This window comes from Phyllostomus hastatus, unplaced genomic scaffold (genome assembly GCF_019186645.2).
Source record: "Phyllostomus hastatus isolate PE091 unplaced genomic scaffold, TTU_PhHast_1.1 phas_scaffold_317, whole genome shotgun sequence".
NCBI classification, from domain to species: domain Eukaryota; kingdom Metazoa; phylum Chordata; class Mammalia; order Chiroptera; family Phyllostomidae; genus Phyllostomus; species Phyllostomus hastatus.
In genome coordinates, this window is record NW_025334023.1 from 2,257,890 (window position 1) to 2,270,053 (window position 12,164).

General features: G+C 51.3%; 1 protein-coding gene across 13 annotated transcripts in view; it reads left to right on the top strand.

Annotated features, from left to right (window-relative positions):
• The window catches only part of P2RY6 (pyrimidinergic receptor P2Y6), a 45,560-nt gene that overhangs the window by 18,248 nt on the left and 15,148 nt on the right, over positions 1–12,164 (top strand). For 2 of the 13 annotated variants that reach the window (XM_045817748.1, XM_045817753.1), the window contains exon 1: positions 1,498–1,624. The exons of 9 other annotated variants lie outside the window; for them this stretch is intronic. The gene's annotated coding sequence lies outside the window, so the exon portion shown is untranslated. Of the gene's footprint in view, positions 1–1,497; positions 1,625–4,377; positions 4,397–12,164 lie in introns of those variants that run through there. 2 more of the 13 variants (XM_045817756.1, XM_045817750.1) reach the window with 2 other exon arrangements.

Here is a 12,164-nt window from a genome sequence, read left to right on the forward strand (position 1 = left end):
TCAGCTTTCTGGGGCTTAGAGAATAAGAAATGGAAGTTGGGGCAAGCTGGGGCCACCAGGTAGGCCCAATAGAGGAGTACCTCATACACCTTTACCAGGAGCTGGCTGAGGGCACAGACCGCCCCATCACAGGCCAACAACACTCTGCTGTGAGGCTCAGCCCTTCGCCCACCCTTGTGGATGAGCCAGAGGAGAGGGCAGGAAGGGGAACAAGGACACCTTTGCCTTACTGTGTGATCCGGGAAAATCCCTGCCCCTCCCCCGGCCCAAGGGCCTCTCCTGGCAACAGAACATTGGGGTTGGTTGGAGGATGCACTCCATCTCCGAGCCTGCAGAGGGCGCTTCTGCAGGGCTTTGCACAGAGGGCAGGCCCAGGATGCTCCATGGGGAAGCCCTGGTGGTCCTGACCTGAGACCTGTGCCTAAGGAGCCCCTAGCCTTGGTATCTGGCCTCCTGCTGAAATCAGCCAAGGCAGGACCTGGCACAGAGTAGGGGTTCAGGGTTGGGGGTCTCCTCCGGGCCAGGCGGGAGGTGGTGGTGTGAAAAGAGGATCCAGCAAATCCCCATGGTGCCTGTCCAGTCTGTCTGAAATTGCAGCTCCCTGGATCCCTGCCCCTTACCCTCCCTGTGCTCCTCTGTAGTTCTCATCGCCATTTGACTTGCTGTACATTTACACATTAACCAGAATAAACTAGTCTCCACTGCTAGAACATAGGAGCTGTAAAGGCAAGGACTTTGTTTTTTGTCCTCGAGTGCCTTGACCATCACCTACACAGTGTAGGTGCCCAATAAGTACCTGTAAAAGAGGGGGAGGAGGAGATAGAGGAGGAGAAGGAGGAGTCATGTTATGGATGGGAGGGGCCGTCCAGGCCACTATTGGCCAGAGTCAGAGCCACCAAGCTCAAGGATGGATTGAAACTAGGGGAGGGGATGGTGACCGGGCTCAGATTTTGCCCCCAGGTCAGCTCCAGTCTGAGGAGCCATCCTCTCCGTCCCTGGGGGGAGAAGGTGGCATCTGGCCCCACAGAGTCAGAGCTGCAGACAGCAGAGCCATTAATCTCAGGGGCTCAGCCTCTCTTAAGGGACCTTCCAGTCACTGCTGAGAAAACCAGGTTGATTGTTCCCCGTGAGAGCGATGAGCAGGGCCAGGGCTCTCTCTAGACTTGAGAAAGGCCAGCAGAGGGATGCAGGGTGGGGTGGAGAGAAGGAGAAAAATGGTCATCCAGCGAGTGCCTACCCTGTGTCAAGCCCTGGTCCTTAAATGTGATTTCACTCAATGTTCCCCACAGCCCTCGGGACTGAGTTAATGAGCACATTCAGGGTAAAGTGACAACTCCCAGCTGGCTAGCGGCTGAGTCAGCCTTGGTATTAGGGACTTGAGTTTGTTTGTATGGTCTTGAGATTTGGGTCCAAGCTCTGCAACCTGCCAGCCACGCACGTACTGTGGCAAGTTACTTCCCCTCCTCAGATGTCTCGGTTTCCTCATCTGCTGCCTTCTGAGACTTCTGTGGGATATGCACGTGACAGTGTGTGACACAGGAACTGGCTAGCAGTAGGGGCTGCTCCGGGAGTCAGAATCTGCTCCAACACTCCACAGACCAACGGGGAAATCACTGACTCCTGGGTGAGTGTTCTGGGTCAATGACGTGTGGATGCCTGAGCCCCTACCTCCTCTCAGAGCTCCCTGCGCAGTCCACTTGCAGCTATCCTGGCTCCTGCGAGACTGGGCCAGGAGAAGGAGCAGACTTGGGGGGTCCTCCTCCCGTCCTCTGTCTGGTTGTGCCTGGGGCCCTCGGGCTATGCAGCTGGGAGGGCAGGGGAGATGGAGACAGGGGGGCCGGGCTGGTTCTCGGTGAAGGAGTGGAATAGCAGAGGTGGGAATGGCAACCACACCAGCCTGGGTTTGAGTTCTGAGTGGCACAGGACACTTTTTCGCTCTGAGCCTCCATTTCTTGCTCTGAAATATGGGGAAACAGTGATCTCCCCTGAGGACCTGAAAACTGAGGTGTCGTGTGCTCACGAGGGTCCCTCACAGTGGGGCCCATGGCGGGAGAGGCTACGAAGATCAGGCAACTGGGTGGGAGTCCACAGATTTGATCCTTGGGAAGCTCTGGCCTCTGCCGTCCCAGTTACATGTCAAGAGAGCCTGAAGCTGACCCCACGTGACCAGTGGGGAAGGTGTGTCCTGAGCCAAGGTGTGACTTGTAAGGGGAGCAAAGCAGGGAAATGAGTGTATCTGGGGGAGCTGGGGTAAGGTTTCCGGGGTTTCTATTGCTTTTCAACTCCCATTGACACCACCACCGGGACAAAAAGGAAGCAGTGCCGCCCATGGGACGGGCCCTGGCCCCATGAAGACGTCTGGGGTTCGCATCTCTTGCTGGATCTAGAACAGGTGCTAAGCCAGTTTGGGGACAGTCTCTCCGTCCCCTGTCATCAAATGAGGTGATAGATGAGAAGGCTCTTTGCAAACTGTAAAGCGCTCTGCCTCTGATGGGACATCTGCACGAGTGTGCACGCCCTGGGTGTGTCTGCGGGGCTGAGACCGTGTAGCTTGTGAGTGTGTGTGCACACACGTATGCAACATGTGTGAGTGTGCCTGTTCCCCTGGCTTCTTGGTGGGGGGTGGAGCCACTCCACACTACCCAAGGCTCCCTGTTTGGCTAGGGCTTTTCTCCTCTAAACTTCTGACAATCTTTTTTTGTGTTTCCTCACTGTTTCTTAGTTTACCAGAAAGGGACTGGGCCATGGCCCGGAAACCTAGCAATTGTCTCCCCTCCCCTCCCCCCACCCTCGCTTCATCCTGTGGCTGTCCCTGGAGGCCCGGCTGCCCGGCACAGCCCGGTCGCAGGGCTGGCGGCTGGCCTGGCTGCGCTGTGCAGCCCACCTGCCGTCTGCTTTTCCCTTCAAGGCTCCACGCTGGCTGCTCTCACATCTTTGCCCGACTGACTCGTCTGGACATCTCAGTGCCACCCAGAGGTGCTCTTATTATTCCCATTTTACAGGCATGGATCTGAAGTCTCAGTGAGAGGAAATGGCTTTCTCAGAGTTAGCCTGCCTGCTAGTGGCAAAGCTGGGGTTTTAACTCCTGCCTAACTCCAAAAACTTGAGTCTTAACTGTTGTGGCCTACCTGGCAGGCATGTACAGACTGGATAAATGAATGAAAAACAAATGAATAAATCCCTTGGGCAATATTGAGCTGAAAGAGAAGGTAAAGTGATATTAACAATGGGTACCGTTTATTGAGCACCTCCTATGTGCTGAGTGCTTTACATAAAAGCACATGCAGCCACAATGACTGTTATGTCCATTTTGCAGTCGAGGAGGCAGAGATTCAGGGAAGTTGAAACATCTTGTTCAGTGTGGAACCTGAGATGCCAATTTGTCCTTCCTTGGGGCGGGGGAGGGGGGAGGTAGTCATCAGAGCCTGTGACAGGTCCCCATTGTGACAGAGACCAGTCAAGACTCTCAGGAAGTTGTGTCTGCAGGGCCCTCCCCAGTGACACTCCACCCTGACCCCTCCTGTCTTGGGGCCATTTCCCCATTTGTCTCCAAAAGGGGTTTCTATTTCAGTTTGGGGTAAGGACATGCTGTCCCAGCTCTGACTCTTCTTCCTCTGACTGTTTGGCATGTCTGGTAGGGGCAAGCGCCCTAGCCTGGGCTTGTGGAGGTGTCCTCCTGTTCCCCAGGCCCAAGGGCCAGCCGGTCATTAACAGCTCCCATGGGAGGGCAGGCCTGTGCAAAACACTATGATGGGTGTCTGGGGCTGGCCCAGGACCTGGGGGCAAGCCGACCCAGCCCCCTGCTTAGAGAACTCACGGGCTGGGCCAGCTAAGTCAGTAGTAGGCGGGGAGGAGCCGGGCATCCTGGCTCCCACTGCAGAGCTTGTTTTCATGGTCTGGGATGGAGCAGGGGTTGTCCTGTGGTCCCAGGAAAGGGCTGGCCTGTGGCGTCTGGAAGGCAGATCCACGCACAGAGTGAAGGATGACGTTTTCTCTGTCACGCCAGTGGAACAGGAGCCAGCCGTTCAGGTCGCCCCAAAGTTCTCTGAGTGCCTCCTGTTGGACGTGGGAGGCATAGTCTACACCTGGAAAAGAAGTCAGGTGTTGAAATGAGAACTGGGTTTGAGTCCAGGGCCAGCATGTGCTGGCTGTGTGATCTCAGACAACTCATTTAACTTCTTGGAATCCCAGTTTTCTGACTTGTAAAATGGAATAATAGAACCTACCTGACCAGTTCATGGAGTGGATAAAATAAGATAAGGCACATACCATTACTTGTAGGTTCTTAGGAAGTTTCGGTTCACTTCCCTCGTCCCCAGAAGATCCCTTCATCTGAGACAGGAGCCATTCCTTTAGGCAGCGGCTGGTCTGATGGCTGAGGCAAGAGCCGGAATTGGTAAGATGTTAGAATAAACCCTACAGACTCACCAGTGCTTGATGTTATGGTGCCCAGTCTCAGTTCTCCTGTCACAAAGAGGGAGTGCAGGCACAGACAGACTGATATTTGAGGCACCTGCAATGTCTCTGTTGTAAAAATGTGCTGCAATGAAGCAGATAATATATTAAAATCTAAACAGTCCCCAGCCTACATGCCCTGACCAAGCTGGAGAGCTCCCTGTCAGACTCCCCATTCACAAGGTTTCCCTACTTTGTGCTTGGCCCGCACCGCAGCTCTGTCACAGATTTGCCTTTACAATAAAAACCAACAACCATGAAACGTTAATACTATAACTCACGTTCGATAAGCAGGGAAACTGAGATCCAGGGGGTTACATAACTTGCTCAAAGTTACAGCTGATAGAAACAGAGGGAGGATGCAAAACCAGGATTGCCGGGCCCTGAAACCCACGGATTTCCTATCCATGGGCACTAGTTCCACAAAAGATGGCAGTTCTCAAATCAGAAATACAGAAAAGAAGATGGGGAAATAGGAATGACAGTCAAACAGGAGAGAGAGCAGTTAGGGAAATGCAAACCCAAATTGTAATATGACACCACTTTACTCCTATGAGATGGCTACAGTGAAAAAGACAGACAACAATAAGTGTTGACAAGGCTGTGGAGAAACTGGAACTTATACATGATCGGCAGAATGTAAAATAGTGCAATCATTTTGAAAAACGGTGTCTTAATTTCTCAAAAAGTTGAACAGAGAGTTACCATATGATCCAGAAGTTCTGCTTTCAGGTATGTTTCCAAGAAAATTGAAAACATACACCCACACAAAAACTTAAACACAAATTTTCATAGTAGGGTTATTCATAATAGCTAAAAAGTGAAAACCCAAGTGCTCATCATAAATACAGAAAGTAGATAAGCAGTTTCTCACCTACTTAGAAAGAAGGAAGGAGGGAGAGAGTAATGAGGGCTAGCTGCTAATGGGTACAGGGTTTCTTCTGTAGCGATGAAATGTTCCAAAATTAGATGATAGAGACAGTAGCGCTGTCTTGTGAATATACTGAAACCCACTGAACTGTACACTTTATAGGTTGAATTTTGTTGAAGGTGAATTACATCTTGATTTAAAATAAAACCAGGAGCAGGAATATACAAGTTACATGAAGGTTGAGACTAACTTTGACCCTGAGGCAGGAGAGCGTAGACATTTGACTTGGAGCTTCCTAGCAGCTAAAGTAAAAAAGGAGGAGCAGCTTCCAAGAGGAGGAAAAGTGCCAGCTCCTTAGCGAAACTACCTCTTCCAGGGATTAGCTCTAGGGTTCTGACAAGCCTTCGTTGGCTGACTATCATAATGAATTGTCAGAAACACCAGTTTCCCATACCTCCCACCTGAGATTCTGCTGCAAGCAGTAACAAGACCTGTGAGGAGTCTGCAATTTTAATGCACTTGCAAATTAACAAGTTAGCCAGCCGCAGTTTCAATGGATGCTAGCAGAAAACCTAAGACTCCTGGTGAAAGACAAAGAACTTTGTTTCTACAGCAACAGCAGCAGGGAGAATAGAAGCATTAGCACCAGTTTCTCAAGCCCCAGTTCCCACAAGGCAATGCAAAGGAGTCAAATAATACCTGCATGTGCAGTGAACTGCATTACAAGAAAGGAACCCAGATGCTGGGCAACTCGAATATTTTATAATGGGCGTCAAGCCTGCCTGACTTTTGCCCCAGAGAAAGACATCATCTCTGTCAGACCAGACAGTCCACAAACCTGCCTTTTGCTCCAGAGGGAGAGACTATCTCTGTCTTCCAAAGCTGTTTGCTTGGAAAACATCCTTGAAAAAATGGCCTGGAACTAGGGCAATCTGTCTGCTCACAAACCATGCAGAAGTCTGAGAGACCCAAGGAGAATTGTCTCCTGACATGCAGATACAATTGTCAAGGCTGTTTTTGTTGGTATTTTTTTTTATTATAGTAAAATACATATAACATAAACTTTACATTTTAATTGTTTTTTGTGGTAAAATGTATGTTTTACTCACAGCACTTCTGACACCAAATGTGTAGGGCTTTCTCCCCTTACACCAACCAGTTCCGACACCAGCTCGGAGTCAGCACGGACCGCGCCGGGTAAGGCTCAGTCCCACAGGGCTGCCGCCCTAGTTCAGACGCCAGTGGCAAGTCCTGGGCCGCCTCCACTCCTGACTGGCCGGCTGTGTATCGGGAGCTCCCACGAACCCCTCCTCAGGTTCCACAATTTGCTAAAGTAGCTCAGGGAACTCAGGAGAGCACTTTGTTTACTAATACCGGATTATCACAAAGGAGACCACTCAGGAACAGTCCAATGGAAGAGACGCACAGAGCATGGGATGGGGGGCGGGGCGCGGAGCTTCCAAACCCTCTCTGCTCCACCGCCTCTCAGCGTCTCCACGTGTTCGCCAGCCCAGAACCCTCTGAACCCTGTCGTTTAGGGGTTTATGAAGAGGTTTCACTGTGTGGACATGATTGACTAGCTCATTGGCCATTGGTGACTGAACTCAATCCCTAGCCCCTCTTTCATTCCTGGAGATTAGGGGATGGGGCTGAAAGTTCCAAGATCAACTCAAGGTGTGGTCTTCCTAGTGACCCCACCCCCCATCCTGAAGTTACCTAGGCGTCTGCCAAGGGCCAACTCGTTAGAACAAGAGATGCATCCATCACTCAGGACGTTCCAAGGGGTTTAGGAGCTCTGTGTCAGGAACCGGGGACAGAGGCAAAATGTATGTTTTTATGCCACACATGAGGTTTATCATTTTAACTCTTGATGGATAATTCAGTGGTGTTAGTTATACTCACACTGTTGTGCAACCATCACCCCTACCCGTCTCCAGAACCTTACCCTCCCGGACTGAAACACTGCACCCACTAAACCGCGGCTCCCCGCTTCCCCCACCCCAGCTCCAGGGAACCGCTGCTCTTCCTCCAGTCTCCATGAGTGTGACTGTAGCCAAGGCACCTCATGCAAGTGGGGCCATACAGTATTTGTCCTTTCGCGTCTTGCTTATTTCACTTAGCATAATGTTTTCAAGGTTCATCCATTTGCAGCACGTATCAGGATTTCCTTGCTTTTGAAGGCTCAATAACATTTCATTGTGTGGATGGATATGCCCTTGTCTGTTTATCCATTCTTCTGTTGTTGATGGGCCGTTAGGTTGTTTCCACCTTTTGGCTGCTGTGAATAATGTTGCCATGAACATTAGTGTATAAAGATCAGTTTGAGCTCTTGCTTTCAATTCTCTTCACCTAGAAGTGAAATTGCTGTATCTTATGGTAACTCTGTATTTATTTATTTATTTATTTATTTAAGCAACTGCCGAAGCATTTTTAACAGCAGCTGCACCAGTTTACTTTCCCACCAGCAATGAACAGGGTTCCAATTTCTTAACAGCCTTTCCAATACTTGTTATTTCCTGGTTTTAAGTAATAGCCATCCTGATGAGTGTGAAGGTGGTATCTCATTGTGGTTTTGATTTGCATTTTCCTAACAATTAGTAATTTTGATCATCTTTTCATGTACTTATTAACCATTTGGAAATTTTTTCAAGATTTTATTTATTTATTTTTAGACTGAGGGGAAGGGAGGGGGAAAGAGAGGGAGAGAAGCATTGAGGTGTGAGAGAGAAACATCCACTGGCTGCCTCTTGTGTGTGCCCCAGCTGGGAACCAGGCTGCAGCCCAGTCACGTGCCCTGACGGGGAATTAAACTTGTGGCCTTTTGCTTTGCGGGACGATGCCCAATCAACTGAGCTTCACCAGTCAGGGCTGCCATTTGGGTAGTTTCTTTGGAGAAATGTCTATCCAAGTCTTTTGCCAACATTTGAATAGAGTCATTTTGGTTGTGGTTATGTTGTAGTATTTCTTGATATATTCTGAATGTTAATCCCGTATCAGGTATATGCTTTTGAATATTTTCTCCCATTCTATGGGTTGTCTTTTCATTCTGTTGATAGTGTCCTCTGATGCACAAAAGTTTTTTTTAATTTTGATGAATTCTAATTGACCTGTTTTTTCTATTGTTGCCTGAGATTTTGGTGCCATGGTGGCCAGCACTGTTTTTATTGCAAATGACAAATGCAACTATCTCGGGCAAGAAAGGCATCAGTGCAGGTAAAGAAAGGGCCCAAGGCAGACCTGGACCAGACATAGCTGAATTCAGCAGTTACAACAATTACCCCAACACTCTCTTTCTTTTTGTATCTTTTCCTCTGACTTCCTAAGAATTTCCTACATTCTCATCCAAGTTCTTTCCAGAAGCACCAAACTTCTAGGGCCTTCACAGCCCAGAACCCTGGGGGAAAAGAGGAAAAACCGTTCATGCTGGTTCTACCAAAATCCTTGGGACAGACTGTATCTGGGCTCCCCTGAACCGACCACTGGAGGGAGGGCTGGGTACAGGCTCCAACTGATCAGCTCTGGGTCGGGTGCCCACCTTGAATGAACAGGATTACTGTGGAATGGGAGAGGGCCCTCCCATAGCAAAAAATTGCTTGACAGGCAAACATTCCTCCCCAGGAGGGGCTCAGGAATCTGACGGGCAGCCAGGTCATGAGGTCCTACTTTGAAAGGACATTCCTCACCTCAGACTTCCCACGTGTGGGGATGAGGGGGTGGGCGTGGCACCGGAAGAAGCGGAGGGAGTCCTTTTGGTTGGTCCCTGGAGAAGGCAGCTTTTAGGAGCCCTGCAACTGGTGGGAGGGTGAGCCCGGGGCAAGCTGGACCCCAAGCAGTTAGGTAGAGCAACAGAGGGGCTGGGTGTCCCCTGAGAGCCTCCCCACCCAGCCCTAGTGTGTTGTAGGGGCTAAGAACACGGGCTCTGGAGCCAGACTGAGTTCCAGCCCAGCAGCCATCCGTTCTACCTGTGCCACCTTGAGCGAATCGGTAACCTCTCTGTGCCTTCGTATGAAGTGGAGGTAATACCAGTCCTATCTCACAGGGATTAAGTGTAATGTAGATCTGTAAGGTTCAGTAATTGTATCATTATTATTGTTAGTTCAGGCCTCTTCTCCAGCCACATTTACTGGCGCACTGGCAGCTCCAGCTGCGTTCACCCCTCTTCAAGGCACCTCATCCAGCCCCTGCCAGGCTGTTCCCGCTGTCTGAAGTGCCTTTGCCTCCACGCACAGTTGACCATTTCGTCGTTGCCTCCTCCACTGAGCCTTCTGTGCTTGCAGAACCGTGGCCATTACCTGGGCCCCTCCTGAGGGAAGGGCCTGGGTCCCCTCTGTTCTTGAGTTCACAGCAGGGGAAGGGGCCATCTAGGGGGCAGCAATAACACTGACCAGAGAACAAAGAAGAGCACAGCTGGTCCCAGGGCCTGGAAGTAGCTCAAGGTCCTGCAGGTCGCATGCCAGGGGCAGGCGGGGATGCTGAGAACAGACAGGTCACCAGGCCAGGGTTTACCTTGATCCTCAGGCACTGGGAAGCCATGAAGTGCTTAGGCAGGGAGTGATGAGGTCATATTTTTGCTGAGCAAAGATCCCTCTAGCAGCAGGAAAGTAATGGATTGTCCAGGGAGATAACAGACAGACAGCCTGTGGTGGCTGCAGTCTAGGTTGAGACACAGACAACAGATGACAGAAAAGGACAGTTTGACAGATGTAAGGATGGAGAACAAACAGGGCTTGGTGACTGATTTGAAATGGGACCTCAGTTTCCCCTCCAGGGAAATGGCAATGAGCAGGCCTTGCCCAGCTGGCCTCTCCAGGGAGATTGGAAGGCAGCAAACACCAGGCACTAAGCACTTTAAACAGTAACATATCTCCCATGTAGTCCCATACCCACCCCCAGGCTACCCCACCCCCAGTCTATCCCACCCCCAGGTAGGATCCAGGTCAAGCACAAGGCCAGGCACTGAGGGGCTTGGTCCAGCCTGCAAACCCCAGAGACCAGAGCCAGGCCTCCCCCCAGCCCCACCCTGGATGAGCCACCAGACAAGGGACCAGCCCAGACCCACAGATCCCTGGAGCGGAAGGCACATGGTTCCTTCCTGTTTTGTCCTCCTCATCTGTGCCTTGCAGAGACGCAGACTGATCTGGAAGGAGAGCACGCCCTGGGAACAGTGCCGAGCACAAGGGCCAGGCCGGGGCCAGGAGCTGCTGCCGTAGGACCTCCACCCCCCACCAGCTGGGTGTCCTCAGGAATCATGGACCCAGCTGCCCAGCAGCAGGGCCCAAGTACTCTGCCTTTGGTTCTTGACACCCATAGGCCAGATGGCCGTGTTTATATCCCAGGAGCCTACTGCCTCTCTTCTCTGAGCTTTGGTTTCCCTAGTTACAAACTGGGTGTGGAGAAAGAGGAGAGAGAATTCTGGAAGCTCTAAGGGCTCCTCTCCCCAGTCGGAAATGGGAGGGCTTGCGTGGGCCTGGCCGTTGGAGCAAGTCATCCTTCTAGATCCCTCATCCACCAAAGCCACACCCCCCAGGAGAGGAGTCAGACTGCAGAAACAGCCTTGGGAACGGGGTCCAGGGCAGGAGGCCCCCATGGGCACACTAAAGGGCTGTAAGGCATCCTCTTGCCTGTTCTGGACCCTGAATTCCCCTCTGTGACCTGAAGACCAGAGCAGAGCATCTCTGAGAGTCTGTCTTTCTAGCATCCTGGCTGTCAGGGCTGTGGAGGGGTGTGTGGAAGAGGGATGGGAGGCTGCCCTGAACCTGGCATTCAAGGGCCCTGATTTGGCCCCACCCCCACCCATACTGCAGTGTCCCTGTCCTGTCCCAGGGTCCCAGTTCAGAGTCTCTGACCAGGACTCTAACTACATTCAATCTGTCCTCCATGCAGCAGCAAATGGGGCCCCCTAAATCTCAAACTGGATCACACCTCTGCCCTTCTTACAAACCATCAAGGGCTCCTTGGCAGGCATCCATCATTCAGATGCCAACTTTGCAGCCTGACATTTGAGGCCTGTTGGAAACTGGCTTTGATGGCCTCCCAGGCTCAGCTCCTACAAACACAGACATCTGCAGGCACACCACGCCTTTGCACCTTCATCAGCTCTCCTTGCCCCCAACACCCTCCACTTCCTTGTCCACACTCCACCAAAGAACAACCTGCTCCAGGGAGCCTTCCCTGATACCCCAGGCAGGGATGGAGGCCACCTCTGTCTTCCCAGAGACCTCTTCATTTGTCTTTCCACCTGCTGGAGCTCCTCAAGAACAGGGCCCAGTGAAGTCCCTGCACACTGTAAGGCTCCCTGCAAACAAATGACAAATGAATAAGTGAGTGAGTAAATAAGCAAAGGCTACAAGTGAGGCCATTTCTCATGGATTTAGCTGGTCTCTGATAAAATTATGAGCAATAATAGAAGCCCCACTAAGGGAATACCTGACTTTGCCAGATAGTAGCCCAGGTATCCTAGATTCCTTGCTTCATTTGAGCCCCAACAGTGCTGTGAGGTGGGTGTTACTATCTCCATTTTATCATTAAGGATCCTGAGGCTCAGAGAGGTAAAGTCACTGCTCATAAGCTGCAGGGCAAGACTGCAAACCAGGTCTGCCAAGTGCTGAGCTCTGGAGAGGGCCCAGTGATGGGTGGCAGAGCAGTGCAGATGCCAGGAATAGATCTAACTGACCTGGGGCCCTCCCAGGGGTGGGCATTGGTTGGGGAGAATGCATGGGACTGCATGGGAGAATTAAAATATTGACGGGGCCCTGGCTGGTATGGGTCAATGGACTGAGCACCAACTGCAAGCTAAAGGGTCACTGGTTTGATTCTCAATCAGAGCACATGTCTGGGT